Source organism: Pseudorca crassidens, chromosome 7 (assembly GCF_039906515.1).
Source record: "Pseudorca crassidens isolate mPseCra1 chromosome 7, mPseCra1.hap1, whole genome shotgun sequence".
Lineage (NCBI taxonomy): Eukaryota > Metazoa > Chordata > Mammalia > Artiodactyla > Delphinidae > Pseudorca > Pseudorca crassidens.
This window is the reverse complement of record NC_090302.1, coordinates 63883601-63896495: the sequence shown is the minus strand read 5'-3', so window position 1 is coordinate 63896495 and position 12895 is coordinate 63883601. Positions and strand designations below refer to the sequence as shown.

The 12895-nt window shown below is 43.0% G+C and overlaps 1 protein-coding gene and 1 non-coding gene across 8 annotated transcripts in view; both read left to right on the top strand.

Moving 5' to 3' along the window:
• NFIB (nuclear factor I B) overlaps positions 1-12895 on the top strand; it is a 440917-nt gene that overhangs the window by 82930 nt on the left and 345092 nt on the right. The window lies entirely within an intron of this gene.
• Positions 7955-8026, top strand: TRNAH-GUG (transfer RNA histidin (anticodon GUG)). Its single transcript has one exon. It is a non-coding gene; the product is annotated as a tRNA-His (tRNA).

Sequence of the window (12895 nt, the reverse complement as noted above, 5' to 3'; positions counted from 1 at the left end):
TGGCTGCGTGGTGATTCTGCCCCAGAGCCCATTCAGTCATCACTGGGGGACATCCTCTCCCTGGGTCAAGTCCATCTTAACCCCCCAGCAAGCTCTTTGCGGTAGGAATAAAAATTCAGGCCATCTCATTAGAAATAAATCAGGACAGGAAGGGCAAGAATTGGGAGTTATACGCAAGCTGGGAATCAAGCAGTTAAAAGGTCAGAAAGTAAAGCACAGGTTTTGACATAGATAGATCCTACATGCTTTGAACTTTAAAATCCTTGCATAAGGTTTCACTATAAGCAAGTGTACTCTAAAGGGATTCACCACACAAATAACGCGTACGGGAACTCAATCAGCACCCGGAATTTTAAAAATGCAATTAAACTTGGTGCAGACCCACAGAGCCTTGCCAAACTCTGCTTTAAATAACAATTTAGAGAATCACAAACTTCAATTACTTTTGGCAATGTCTTAGTTTTTCATGAGGCACTATAGGTTATTAAATGTCGCAGCTATTTAGCTTGCTAATGAATAGTTTATCCTACATTCAATTAGGCTGGTTTTCCCTCCTTTTTTTTTTCTTTCTCTCTCTCTCTCTCTCTCTCTCTCTCTCTCTCTCTCTTCGTTTCAGCCCACTCAAAGAATTGATGATAATTAAGGGAAAGTTGTCAGGGGACCAGGTTTTTCATCCAAGATATCTTTATGGTTCTAGGGTTACCTAGGGTAGAAATCTGGTTTCATCTTGTAAACTTAATATCTATCTTCCAAATCAATAGTGGCTACCATAATGACGATAATAGTAAAAAAAATATGGCAGTGGTATGCTCTACGTAACGTCATTCCAGCCACTGTGAATGTTTCACATCTTTCTCTTAATACCTTTGTATAGTAGGCAAGGAGCAGATTTATGATTCTTTTTTAAGTCAGTGAGGCAAAGAAGGTTAAATGAATGTTCTCAGAGTAGAAACTTCATCATGAATAAAGCAGAACAAAGCATGAACAGGTAATAATGTTCATGCCATCAGGCTATCCAGTTCCCTGGTCTGTCGGTCTGTCTGTCTGTCTTTGTCTCTCTCTCTCGTGATGGAAGAATTGAGAGATCAGTGGATGCTTAGCTGCACAATTTTTCCCATATTTCTAATCTCCGTATTACTGATGTCTGATCAGTTGGGTAGCCGACCCTTCCAGATCTGTAATGGTGCTTGTTTATTTCATAGCCCCACCTCAGGGGAGATGATGGCCCCAAAGATTATTGACATTCACAGAGGATGTCAGAATTAGACAAAGACCCATATGCAATTCAACATAAGTGTACTTGTGATATGTATTGCAGGAAAGGCAAAATTAAGCTCATTGATAACAAAACACCTAAAGTTAAGGAAAAGAGGCCAATTTAAAAGCCCTTAAGCATTTAGCAGCTCATCCTGCAGCTCTAAAGGGAGACCAAACTTTGGAGTTCTGATGCACAACCAGGCCAATTTAATTTTTTAATCTAGTTAGCCTATGCTGCGTCCTAGGCACTAAGGTTAAGTGTGGGGAAGAGAGAAAGATGAGTAAGATATAGTCCACTCCTTTGCAGAGGTGTGTCATGGGTTTCCCCCCAACGCTACCCCAACTCAGGCCAGGTACCTCATATGCGTGAGAGCTCGGTCACGTTAAGGGCAAACTTGTCCTTGCCGTTATTAAAAAGAAAGATCCAGAGAAAGAAGAGGCCCAGCTATTGAGCCGAGGGCCTTGATCCTTCTACACAGAGGGGCTTTGAGGGATGACTTCGGCGCCTACATGTCTTAACCATCCCTTCTTCCTCCAACTCCCATGCCACACATCTCCTGACTAAATTGGTTCCAGTATTGGCTCCCGTAGAGCAGAAGGGACAACATGACAGCCCGAAACTTGTCTCCACGTTGGGGGCCTTCTGGATTCTGACGCTGTGTTTATTCCTCTCTCCTTACTCTCACTATGTGTCCCAGTCACGCCCCTATCTCTGGGATGGGAACCACCTGTCCAGACCCTGAGGCATTCTTCCTTCTGGCATCTGACTAGCCACTTGGCCCGGACGCCACTTATCATCGTAATCAGAGTCCAGTCAGTAAACCTCAGGCCACCTCTGGGTCCTGGCATATGTCCGCCCCTCTGACACCTCCTCATCCTGGCCTGGAGCTCACAGCAGCTCCCTCCCGTGTCTGGTCTGATTAAAACATAGCTAATATTTATGAAGCACTGACTCATTGAATTTTTTTTTTTTTTTTTTTGCGGTACGCGGACCTCTCACTGTTGTGGCCTCTCCCGTTGCGGAGCGCAGGCTCAGCGGCCATGGCTCACGGGCCCAGCCGCTCCGCGGCATGTGGGATCTTCCCGGACCGGGGCACGAACCCGTGTCCCCTGCATCGGCAGGCGGACTCTCAACCACTACGCCACCAGGAAAGCCCAATTGTTCCTTTTTTATGAAGGAAACTTAAGCACAGAGAGATTAAATCATTTCTCCAAGGCTCTCAGCCCCAGAATCTCCAGCAGCCTATACTGAAGTTTCTTTAAGAAAAATAGCTCCAAGGTGATTGGCTAGAACCCTCATGGCCATAAATCCAGAATGCTAACTGGTCCCCATCCTGCCAACACTTCTTTTTCTTAAAACCTTAACTTCCTAATATGATGGGACGAGAAAATGTGGTCTTGGGCCATTCCCTGCCTCTCCACTTTTAGGCGATCCCATTCTCCACCCTCCCCCTTCCTAAGGGGGTCCCATTGCCACCACTTTTCCTAACTCTCTGCCGCCGCAGGCCTTCAGCTGTTCATATTATCACTAATGGATCGGCCCCCCTCATAAGGTTTCCAAATAGAGGCCTGGCCCGCCACATCGTAAAGGTTAGGCCCACGTATTCCAGAGGGCTGTATCAGATGAGGAATTCTATTAGAAAGCTTTGCATCTGGAGTTTTCTAATGGTGCCTCCAGGCAAAAAAAATTAAAATTAAACCAACAACCAACAAGCCTTCCCTCCACCCCCCACTCCCACCCTCGCCATTCCTGCTTTCCCCACAGCAAGATTTCTGATTTGGTTAAATCAAATTCATTAATAAGCAAGGGGGAAAAGCACTCCAGGCAGTGTGCCCTTCAAAATGTAACCTGGTAGAACATTTTGTGGTTACGAGCATTCTGAAAATAAAGCATTTTCTCTCGTGCTTTGTGATTTCTCATGATCAAAAATTTTCCGATACACGCAGGAAATGCTATGGAGATGGTCAAACCTGAGACCGTGGCGCTGTCAGCCTTCTTTATGGTAATGGTGACATGCTTGAAAGTGTGAAATCGGGAGCGACCATTTACTTGGACCTCCTCTGCTGTCAGCCACCTTATTTTTCCCCCCTCAAAGTATTCCCAGGGGTGTGTGTGAGCGATCCTTGATTCCCTTACATGGATCAAATTCTTATGTGTACCAAATTTGTCCAGCTTTTCCCTCCCTCCATTTCTCCCTCTTCTCTCTCTCTCTCTCTCTCTCTCTCTCACACACACACACACACACACACACACACACACACACGCACGCACACTGCTCCCTGGGATGGGGATGAAGTTAGAGAAAGAACCCAACAAAGAAGTGGTTTTAAGGTCCCTATAAGGTCATAGCTGTCTGGGCCCTGGCTGGAAACAGGGCTTGGCAGGAGAGGACAGAGGGGCCTTCTTTGCAGGGGGTTCCCAACCTGTCTTTGTCTGAAAACCGGGCCCTGGGCCAGCCGCAACCCAGTGGATTGCTGCTCCTGGCCTCCAGCCCAGTGATGGATCTGACTGTCATTTCCCTACCCCCAGTGAGGGGGGAGGCAAGCTAAGAAGAGGGTGAAGAGGAGGAAGCAGAGCTGGGTCTGGGAAAAGGTAGGAGGGGCGACCCTGGAGGAAAGACTCAGCTAGGGAGGGCGGGTGGAGGCCTCCCAGGGCCCCTCTTGTCAGTCCCTGCTCCCCTGTTGGAATCCATTATGAAAAATCCGGGAAAGGAATGACTCCATCGGAGGGAAAATCTTGTACTCAGGCAGCAAGAGGAAAGGCAGAAAGTCTGTAGCTCCATCAGTTCCAACAATGAGACGCTGGTAAGCAGCAATCGTATTAAGTTTAAAAACTTCCTGAAAAAGGAAGTCCACAATATTCTTTGGGAATGAACTCCGTGGCTAAACGCTCCTCACAAGCAAGACTTTCTTCTTGACGCGCAACTTAAATCCAGAGACCAACCCCTCTGTATTTCAAATATGTTGCCACAGCCAGGGAAATAAGGTTCACGACATTTAGAAGCAGACAAAAAGGACAGCTTCTGTGAACTTAAGAAAAAAAGTATAGCTATAAGGACTCATCTGTTTGGATCGCTTTTTTCCCTTCAAAATCTTTACATTTGGCTCTTGTCTGTGAATGTATTTCTCTAAATTAAATGGAAGGCACATCAGAAACGTAAACATTCTGACAGATCCTCTAGTCCAATTCCCCTTACCTTATTTTTTTTTAATTTTTAAAAATCTACTTATTATTTTTGGCTGTGTTGGGTCTTTGTTGCTGCACGTGGGCTTTCTCTAGTTGTGGTGAGCGGGGGCTACTCTTCCTTGCGGTGTGCAGGTGGCTTCTCTTGTTGTGGAGCACGGGCTCTAGAGCACATGGGCTTCAGTAGATGCAGTGTGTGGGCTCGGTAGTTGTGGCTCGCGGGCTCTAGAGTGCAGGCTCAGTAGTTGCAGCACACGGGCTTAGTTGCTCCGTGGCATGTGGGATCTTACCGCACCAGGGCTCCAAACCATGTCCCCTGCATTGGCAGGTGGATTCTTAACCACTGCATCACCAGGAAAGCCCTCCCCTTACCTTACTGATGAGGAAATAGAGATCCAGCGAGGTCTAGTGACTAGCCCAAGGTCACATAGGTAGAAGGACTGGAGAAAGGACTTGAGACAAAGCAGGCTTTCTCTCTTTCTCGCTCTGGTTCTCCACGACGTGGTGCTATGCCTTCCCTGGCTTTCTCTACTTCAGTCTAACTTGAAAACTAACTTTAAGCAATATAGGTGTATATGTATTCCTTTCCATGACATCACCTCATATATTCCATCTGGTTATTCATCTGTTATTCACCTGCATCTGTCTCACTAAACAAAACTGCATGAAATAATGATACATGTCTCTCCTATTCTCTGTTGAATCCTTAAGATCCAGAAAAATGACTGGACTATAGTTGGTCCCCAACAAGTCTTTGTGAGTGATATATTAGCGGGAGAGTGATAATAACATCAGTGTTGACATAATAAAGTCAGAAAAAATAATCACCTGGTAGATTGCAAAGAAGTTGGAAATGCCATCAGAAACCATGTTTTGATTCCATCAATTTACCCCTTTGAAGTGGGTTGTACGTACTGGTGCTTGTAGAAGAAATCTTAATGTATATCCCTAAGAAGACAGTGATGGTCAGGAGAAAAGCCCGGTAGCTGTTCAGAAGCCCATATTCCCCTTTAATAGGCAGGAATATTTCAGAGTCCACCACAAGATGATTGACATCATCAACTAAACGGGAAGCCCATACAGATGCCAAAGAAAAGCCCTACCTGGTGAACCCAGAAGCTGGGAATCTCTCCCGTGTTCGGAGGTCCTGCTCCACAGTCATGTCTGCCTTTAGGCATACAGCCTCCCAGACTTCTCCAAGCTGGCGTTTCCACTAGTGCCATGGCTGGAAGTCAGGAACGCTGTTCACCTAAGATTTCCAACTCTGCCTTCCAGGCACATGGCCCGGTGCTCTTCTTGGTGCTTTAGTAGCAGGGCAGAGTCACGTGACCCAGTCTAGACAATGAGTTTTGAGAAGAGCTTTTAGTTGCTAGTTCCAGACACTCCAGAGCTCTCTTTCCATTTGTAAAGCAATGAAAAAATGTTCATGGAAGTAGCTGTTCCCTTAGCCTGGGTCCCTGAGTGAGGAGACGCAGAGCAGGGCCCTGCAGTGAACATGGAACAAAAGCAAGGGAAAACTTTCCTTATTTGAAGCCACTGGGATTTGGGGGTTGTCACATAGCATAACCTAGCCTGACAGATGCAATGTGTGAGGTAATCTCAGGGGTGGTAATGACTGTGACATTTCATAATATTGCATCCTGTGAAGAGAAAGTTATTCCCTTTTCAAATCTCTTCCAGTTATTCAGATGAGTCGAAGAGAAGCCTTGATCAGAGGCTGATATGTTTTTTAACATCTCTCCTACTGTTGCCCACCTTCCTTTTTAACTGAAAGCAAAACTTGGGCTCAGAATATCTGGCTAGAATTTAATTCTGTTGTTTTGTTTTCATAGTTTATTTCATAGTGATCTCTATTTAGGGAACATGATATGGTGTTTTTCAATTTATGGAATGGTACAAAATAATATAACTGTCATTTCTACAGTGCTTACCATGTGACAGGTCTCCTTAAAGTTTTTGGCATGTCATCACCTATTCAGTCCTCAGAAGAATTCTATGAAGTAGTTACCATTATTATCTCCACTTTACAGATGAGAAAACCAAGGCACAAAGGTTCAAGAAGCAGCCCAAGTTCCCCCACTTAGTGACAGAGCCAAAATTAGACTCTAGAAGTCTGTTTCCACAATTTGTACTCTGTGAGTTGATTTTTTTTTTTTTTAAAGAGAGAGATTTCCCTTATTGTTCAATTGGTATGCGCCCATAGCAAAAATTATGACAGTGGTACACAAATGATGGTGCTTCGGGAACCTCCCCTTTGCCAGCCAGGAGATTTGCTTTGCCTTCTTGCCACGGACTGACCTCTTAGCAAATTCCCCCACCTGCATTCCTGTTCAGGCCATAGGGCACTGCCTTGCTTCCTGCCCAGAATGTATAAGGCTTGCTCAGGAACTCAGGGCAATAGTTTTCTTTGTGACCATGGAAGAAAAATGGATTTGTGAGAGTTTGAAGGAAGATAGAGAAGGGGCCATAGATGATCAGAGGGGAGGGAGTGAGGGAGGGAGTGACCATTTGTGTCTGAAGCTTTTATCTGCAGAAATATCCTCCTTCCAGAAGCACTGGAGCTCTTGGCAGCCACCCAACAGATGGATTCGGCTCTTGCCATCCCATACACAGTGCCAACTAGCCCCAGCTGCTCCCAGGGCCTCTCCATTCAGAAGGCTTAAAGGAGACACCCGATTACAATCCAGTGATTAGAAAGAGGTTTTTCTGTGTGTTTCCTTTTAAGGTTTTCAAACCTTGGGGGATAGCTTGTCCAGACAACTTTAATTTTTTTATAACAAGGAAATTTCCTTAAAATGTCTCCTTGAAACTTATTTAGCATGGAGCATTCCAGTTTCTTTGTGTGGTGGGTTGCTAACGTTATCAGAAAGCTTTTTTTTTTTTTGACATTACTGTGGCTTAAGACAAATATTCCAGAAAGAAAAAAAACCTTTAGGGACCAATGGATTTGAAAGAAGGCCTTTCCTCAGTCAGGGTGTGCTCACCCTGGCTTCCTCTAATAGGGCAGAACAAGCCTCCCTGATTCTCTCCAGTCCTCAGTCCATTTTGTTCTTGCCATATTTTTTATGTCTCTGCTGCCTAAGCACATGGAAATAAGGCTAGCAGTGAAGAAACCACAAAAGAGGCTCAGGTTCATGTGTCATTTAATGCAGCGTAATTGGTGGTGGCAGTTTGGGGTGGGAAATCTATATTCATTATTGGTTAAAAGTAGGAAGCTTGAGTGAACAGGCTGGGTTCTCTCAGCCTTGTTACTTAGATTATCGTTTCCTGACGGTGACTCCAGTGAATCTTACGTAATACAATTGCGCCCGTCAGCCAAGGAGACAATATTAGTTTCATGTTCAGACACTTTGTTATTGTTCCTTTAAATAACTGGAGATTACTGAAACACTGCTCCTCTTTGCCAATATTAAGAAAATGTACATCTTTAGGCAATAGATGGCAGTGTTTCCACAGATTTTAATATCACAGTGACTCTTAAAGGACTCCTGGTGCTCAGCTCCCCTGTAGCTCGCCGTGATCGTATAGTGGTTAGTACTCTGCGTTGTGGCCGCAGCAACCTCGGTTCGAATCCGAGTCACGGCAGGAGAGGAGAAGGCTTTTGGAAGAGAATAGCGCAGGTCCCAAGCTGTAGCCCATCCAACAACATTTTGCAACCAGGCATAGAATAATAAAAATCAATAAAACAGAAACTGCTACAAATATTTTAAACTTTAGAGAGATGACATATGCAGAGTGGCTTCATTAATGCCCGAATCCTGTTGCAAGCGTGTTGTATGTGGGTTATTTTATTTGCCTTGACGGGATAATATGATAAAACTGGAGTGTAGTGGACATGTAATTATTATTAATTACAACTACTTAAGCTCTGCTTTGAGCAGACTCGTCAAGTCTGCTTGCTTTTGAGCCTTGCCAGGGCTGTACAGTAATAACAACCCTGAATTATTTGGAAAGATGTCAGCGGGAGATGTGGAAATCCTGTTTAACCAGGCATGAATTGTTGTTAGGAGGTTTTTTTCAGGATGACAGAGAGAAAATGAACTGTCCCTTATCAGTAATTGCAGGAAACGTTTTGTTTCTATGATATGAACTGGCTGTAATTTAACTTTCCTGCCTCATTGGATAATGTAAGAAGTCAGTTGTTGCTCAAAACGAAATTCTATGAAGTGGGCATTTGGGTCTGATAAAGGGCATATTGTAAGTAGACAATGGGGCTCAAGCAATAAATAATGTCCACATATGGTGGAACTTTTTAATTGACATTTTCCAAAAGACTGGGGTTTGTGTTATAAATGGCTAAATGTTGAACTAATGTGAGGAACACAGCTTTAATGGGCCTTTCTCCAGGACTGAAAAACGTGAACAATACAGCCTGAAAATGTCAAATATAAGTATGTTATAATGAGGTTTACTGCTCTAAAATTATAGTCCGCCATGTTTTAAATGAAGGATCACTAGAAGGTGCTTAAGGCCTGTAGGCCCTATTTTATGGATGACTGAGCAAAAACTCATGTTTGTCATTTATGTAACACTAAAAACAATTTCAAAGAAAAATATATGCTGAGGGTAGGACCAGAGTCAGTGAATTCTTAGAAATTCCAGAGTCAGTGAATTCTTAGAAATAATATTCTAGAAAAATTGCAATGAATATCGCCCCTCTCTTCCAAAAAAAAAAAAAAAAAAGAGCCATTTCTATTTGATTAGGGGCTCAGAAAGATTGGCCTCAGACTGTCATGAAGTAAAAAATATATATATATATATATATATATATATGTCTATTTATTGTTTCTTCCACGACTCACTTCCAAAACCATTTTCCACTCTGAGGTCTCTTCTTCCTGTGGTTTATTCTCTAAACCTCCCCATCCCACCCCTCAGCCTCGTATTTCTCACAAATTCTGCCTTCCTATCTCCAAAGGGCCTCGCCTGGCCTCTGCCTCAAGTCTGCAAGACCTCCTCAGCTGGCTGGTACTAATAATGCTTCTAAGAAGACAGCTGAACTGCAATTGTTCTTTAATTTAAAACAGCTTAAAAAATAAGCCCAACCCAAGGCTTTTTGTATTCTGTTAGGAGACTGAAAATGCAATGAATTAATCATTTGAGGAAGGAGATTGTGTCAGCCAGAATCCAGTGGTTGCAAGTGACAGAAACACAACATGTACTGATTTAAAGAGAGGCATAGATCCAGGCACAGGTACAAGGGGCCTTCAGAAACAATAGGAACCAGGTTATTAAAGATGATCAAGACACACCTCTCCATCTCATCCCACATTTCTTTCTGAATGTTGTCTTTATTCTCTCAAACTAACTTCTTTTTTTTTTTCCCTTCAATGTTACTTTTATTTCTTTCCTTTGTTTATCCCAAAAGGACAACGTTGCGATTTTCACACATTTTGATATAAGATTCACCAGGCAAACTAAAACCGAACGCATTACAAAGGAAAGTAGGGAAAACAGTGGGCCACTTGAGATGGACATCTGCTAGGTTGGTATTACGTTTTACTTTTTTTTTTTTTTAAACATCTTTATTGGAGTATAATTGCTTTACAATGGAGTGTTAGTTTCTGCTTTATAACAAAGTGAATCAGTTATACATATGCCCCCATATCTCTTCCCTCTTGCGTCTCCCTCCCTCCCTCCCACACTCCCCATCCCACCCCTCTAGGTGGTCACAAAACACCGAGCTAATCTCCGTGTGCTATACCGCTGCTTCCCACTAGCTATCTATTTTACATTTGGTAGTGCATATATGTCCATGCCACTCTCTCACTTCGTCTCAGCTTACCCTTCCCCATCCCCGTGTCCTCAAGTCCATTCTCTACGTCTGCATCTTTATTCCTGTCCTGCCCCTAGGTTCTTCAGAACCTTTTTTTTTTAGATTCCATATATATGTGTTAGCATGCGGTATTTGTTTTTCTCTTTCTGACTTACTTCACTCTGTATGACAGATTCTAGGTCCATCCACATCACTACAAATAACTCAATTTCGTTTCTTTTTATGGCTGAGTAATATTCCATTGTATATATGTGCCACATCTTCTTTATCCATTCATCTGTCGATGGACACTTAGGTTGCTTCCATGTCCTGGCTATTGTAAATAGAGCTGCAATGAACATTGTGGTACATGACTCTTTTTGAATTATGGTTTTCTCAGGGTATATACCCAGTAGTGGGATTGCTGGGTTGTATGGTAGTTCTAGTTTTAGTTTTTTAAGGAACCTCCATACTGTTCTCCATAGTGGCTGTATCAATTTACATTCCCACCAACAGTGCAAGAGGGTTCCCTTTCCTCCACACCCTCTCCAGCATTTATTGTTTGTAGATTTTTTGATGATGGCCATTCTGACCAGTGTGAGGTGATACCTCATTGCAGTTTTGATTTGCATTTCTCTAATGATTAGTGACATTGAGCATCCTTTCATGTGTTTGTTGGCAGTCTGTGTATCTTCTTTGGAGAAATGTCTACTTAGGTCTTCTGCCCATTTTTGGATTGGGTTGTTTGTTTTTTTGATATTGAGCTGCATGAGCAGCTTGTAAATTCTGGAGATTAATCCTTTGTCAGTTGCTTCATTTGCAAGTATCTTCTCCCATTCTGAGGGTTGTCTTTTCATCTTGTTTATGGTTTCCTTTGCTGTGCAAAAACTTTGAAGTTTCATTAGGTCCCATTTATTTCTTTTTGTTTTTATTTCCATTTCTCTAGGAGGTGGGTCAAAAAGGATCTTGCTGTGATTTATGTCATAGAGTGGTCTGCCTATGTTTTCCTCTAAGATTTTGATAGTGTCTGGCTGTACATTTTCAAACTAACTTCTACATGGCAGGAAACATGGCAACCAGCAGCAATTCCTGATCTTTACATTTACAGCATTGCTGCCTGCAGGAAAGCCCCTTAAGTACTATTCAAAAAATTCTGGGGAGAGATCTGATTGGCTTGGTTTGGGTCAGGTGTCCATTACTGGGCCAATCAGTGATGTCCATGGGGACAGAGTCATGTAGCGCAGAGAGTGCCCTTGCCTTGTCTTAAGGCCAGTCCCAAAGTGAGGGAATTGCCAGCCCTGGGACCACCTCACTATTTTCCCACTGCATTCCCACTGCACCATTTGGTGGCTGTCTATTTCCACAAAGCCATGAGTTCAGTTCCCAAACTATTAACATCTCTATTACCTTGTGAAACAAGCAAAGCAGTTGGGGGGCGGATAGTGGAGGGTTTCAGAATATGACAGTTTTGTGGACTCAACTTGGAGCTTAGGGACATAGTCGGAGGAACTGCTTGAGCAAGCGAGCACGTCATGTTCTCCCTGCTCTGTGTCACCCAAAGGGTGCGGGTGCTTTCTTGCCCTTGGTGACTACTTTCCCAGCCTGGCCACGAGAGAGCACAAAGTCTTCTGACTCTGCAGGCAAAAATCTACTTGAACTTGGGCAAGTTACCTAAGCTCTCAGATTCACATAAATAAAGAGGAGGGAGTTAATGCAAGAATTAAAAGAGGAATGTACAAACAAATAAACAAAAAACACTTAGTACTGAGGCTCGTAATACAAATGCAACACTGGCACCTAGTAGGGTTGCAGCAAATAATATTTATTTTTATTCATTCAGGGCCACATGGTGTCCTCCTCCTCCACCCGGCCGCCATGGGTAGAACGTCTAGAGTGAGATTTCCATTAAGAAACAGGCTCCTCGCCATGGTTTCAGACATTTTAAAAAGTGATGGTGTAGACGCTAAACCAGGGGTAGCACACGTCAGAGTCCACTAAGTGACCAGATCTTTATTCAAGTTTGCCATCCTGGTTCACCCCTCTTTACATGGTCACCAGGACCGAGGGTCATAAAAATCAGGGGTTGTTTTCATCAACAGAGAGTTTGTTGACATTGGGTTTCCTATCTTTACTTCTTGCTGATGTTGAAAAAAATTGAGTTTTAGTTCTAAAACCCGTATCAAGTTGGTTTTCAGAAATGTTAAAGCCCGAGTTATCAGAGGAAATTAATTCTAATTTTTAATTATATTAACTTCGAGACAACACGTGCTTTTAGTTTTTTAAAAAGCATTTTACAGATATCTCAACAGACCCCATTGTTACTTCCATGCTCACGTTGCCTGCATTTTATACCAAAGCCAATACCTGCTGATGGAAAATCAGAGTGACTCTGATCTAATCCTTCAGAAAATGTCTCTCCAAAATGTCAACTGTAAAGGATTTCAGGGCAAAAGTAAGTCATTCACAAACTAGACTCCCTGACAACTTTTTAACATTATGGATGAAACATTAGAGTATAACAGAATCCTTGTTTTGATCGCATGGGTTTGGCAGCTGTAGCTCTCACCAATCAAGGACATTGTTATCGCTTAGATTTGTTTATTCAAATTGTAAAATAATTTGCTTATTGAAAAGTCAGGAAACCTCCTTTGTCGTCTTTTCTTAGGCATCAACTAAAATAGCAAGAGGAAGTGTTAATT